Here is a 3,316-nt window from a genome sequence, read left to right as displayed (position 1 = left end):
AATGTAATTCAAGGAGAATCAGTCGTGTTTGCAGTGAAAAAACTTTATTGCCGTCACCTTTAATGTTTTTTAAAAGTTTTTTCCAACGTTAATGATCATTCCTGCCGCGAACATGTTTAAAAAATATGTTGTTACAGTCGTGGATCAGTGAATCGCTTGGACGTTAGGGTGTCCGGGAGCATAGCCGTACGCCTATATTAAATAACAGCCTCTATTTGATAGGCTATGGACTCTAGTCCTAAAGTAGTACGACAATATATTGGAAAAGGAATTCTCAATGATATTCTATTAACAAATCGCCTATTAGAATTTGAACTTGTAATCGGTCGGCAAAATTTTGTACTCATCGCATCATATTATTTACCACCGTGTGCAGATATATCTTGTAGGCAGACACATGGCATTATTTACACTTTCCTTAGTTTCTCGTTATTTGAAAAGCGATTTGCTGCTTTATTTGTATACACAAATGTCACATGCACACCTGGCATTTCGAAATTAGTGCTTTAAGATATCACCTCAACGCTTCGCCATGAAGGACTGATATAATTCTAATAACAGACGTTACCACCCTTGAAACTGTCGATTATATATCTCCACGCACACTAGTGACCCTGTGTGTCTTTTTAGTGATACCGTCGGTTTCATAAATTGTATAAACTCGTCATTCGTTGATATACTCAATTCAGAACAACGCCAAATTTGGTATTGAATCTTCCTTGTATCTATCACAGCAGACAGTCTTTTCATTAAACTTTACATTTCTTGAATGATAGAATTTACCGAATTTAGGATTTAGAAACATAAATCCGGATCGAGTATCGTACCGAGAACTTCGAGTCTCGCTTCCTCGTTATTGACCAATAGATCAAGCAGCCAAATATTTTAATCCTGTTTACATCACAATGATAGTTGAGAGAAAACTTATCAAATGATGCTTTGAAATTATTTAATTTGTGTGGGGTGCGATTGTATACGAGGTGTGTTCAAAAAGTAAGGTGACTTTTCAATTTTCGCGGGCTACGTACATTCAAGTTTTAAATTTTTTGTTTTGTTGTGATGGTACACTCGTCACGATCATATGTTCACAGTTTTGACTGTATAGCCCGTGTTGTTTCTCTGGCGGAGGCTTAAAAGATTAGAAGGGTTTGGTGTGCTCGGCGATTTTCTTCTTTCGAAAAAAATGGAGCAAAGAGTTTGCATTAAATTTTGTGTGAAAAATGGTATCCAGTGCTCTAAAACTCGTGAAATGTTGACAGTTACATACGCTGAGTCTACTCTGAGTAGGAAAAATGTGTATAAATGGTACAAGCTGTTCCAAGAAGGCCGAGAGGATGTCGAAGACGAACCTCGCCCTGGACGTCCTAGCACGTCAACAACAGATGAAAACGTTCAAGCAGTGGAAGAAATGGTGTTGAAAAATCGCCGAATTACCGTTAGAGAAGTTGCTGAAGATGTCGGCATATCAGTTGGCTCATGCCATGCTATCTTTTCGGACGTTTTGGGTATGAGACGTGTGTCAGCGAAATTTGTTCCAAAACTGCTTAATTTTGATCAAAAGATCCATTGCATGACCATCGCTCAGGAGATGTTGAATGAAGTCAATAATGATCCTGATTCTTACCACAAGGTCGTACGGTCAATAAGGAGTATTACCTTCAAGTTATGCACCGTTTGCGAGAGGCGATACGCAAAAAACGTCTGGAACTTTAGAAAAACAATTCGTGGCTTTTGCATCACGATAATGCACCTGCTTATTCATCATTGCTTGTGAAAGATTTTCTGACCAAAAACAGCACCACAGTCATGCCTCAGCCTCCATATTCACCGGATTTGGCCCCCAGTGACTTTTTTCTTTTCCCAAAACTGAAGAGACCCATGAAAGGACATAGATTTTCAACGATTGAGGGGATAAAAACTGCATCGCTGAAAGAACTCAAGGCTATACCACAAAATAATTATTAGAAGTGCTTCGATGATTCGAAAAAGCGTTGGCACAAGTGTATTATATGTAAGGGGGATTACTTTGAAGGGGACAACATAAATTTTGAGGAATAAATGAATATTTTTTGAGAAAACCATAAAGTCACCTTATTTTTTGGACAAACCTCGTACATAAATAGCAGCAACTGGTGCCAAATCCCACATATTCGATGGCAGCTTGGAATAGAATAGATAGTTTATTTTTCTGTAAATATATTTGTCCTTGCCGAGTTGATTTCACGTAATTTTAATAAATCTTTCAAAACAGCGACCCGTATCATTTTAAGTTTTCATTGGATGAGCAAGAATTAGCCGTAAAAAGTCATCGATAAAAACCGAAATATATTGATAACCGCGCGGAAAAGTTACTGGACAGATCTTTCTCGTAACATCGGAATGTATAATCTGTAACAATCGTTGTGCTTTCTCAAGTTCGCTTTGAAAATGTTATTTTAAAAACTTAGTTATCGCATAAATTAAACAATCTAGTAAACTATCGTCAAAGTTCGGGAATTATAATAATTCAACAGATTTTACCCAAGCGGTGCGTGTCGCATACGAGCATGCCAAGGCATAGCTCTATTTATTTTCATACTGTCATTCAAGTTAGATGAGAACGAACAGTTTTCAATCGAATCAACTGTGGACAGTTCGTCTAAGTAAATTTATCACATTTCTTTAGCCGTTTAGTGAACAATCGTTTCAGAATTACTATCGTTATTAATGAAACTGTTGTTATTAGGTTTAGCTACTTTATTATTTTCATGAACTGTCATTTCTATATTGCCTCTAAATCAGCATTATTAATACACTGTCGTTATATCGTATTTTTTCAGCAAACCGTCTTAAAGGAAGATAATTCTCGGAAAGAGACTTTGCATTTGTTGTATTATCAAGGGTAATTGAATTCCTATTGCTTGAGCCTGCAAATACCTTAACTGCTCATTTAACCCTTATCATCAAATCTACTTTACTGACTTTGTTGACACACTTGATAATACCGTAAGCATTGCTGTTAAAAAAACTAAAGATTTCTTTTGAGTTACTAAAGTGTGCAGTAGCACAAGTATCAACAATAAACGTTATGTACTTGACGCTTCGATTTGTTATTTCGTTGTAATTATTTTTCCCATGAATAAGGTTGCGCTCGCAACTGGTGAATGAAAATGACTATTTACATTCGTTTAAATAACTATTAAAACAAGACACAGAAACTGTATTATCAAAATTCTACATACGAGGGTAGTTCAATAAGTCCTTAGAATGAAGTATAAAAACAATTTTTTTGGGTAAATTTTTTTTTATTTTTCAACATAATCTCCTTGGAGCTCTA

This window comes from Belonocnema kinseyi, chromosome 5 (assembly GCF_010883055.1).
Source record: "Belonocnema kinseyi isolate 2016_QV_RU_SX_M_011 chromosome 5, B_treatae_v1, whole genome shotgun sequence".
Taxonomy (NCBI): Eukaryota; Metazoa; Arthropoda; class Insecta; order Hymenoptera; family Cynipidae; genus Belonocnema; species Belonocnema kinseyi.
Note: the sequence above shows the minus strand (reverse complement) of the source record.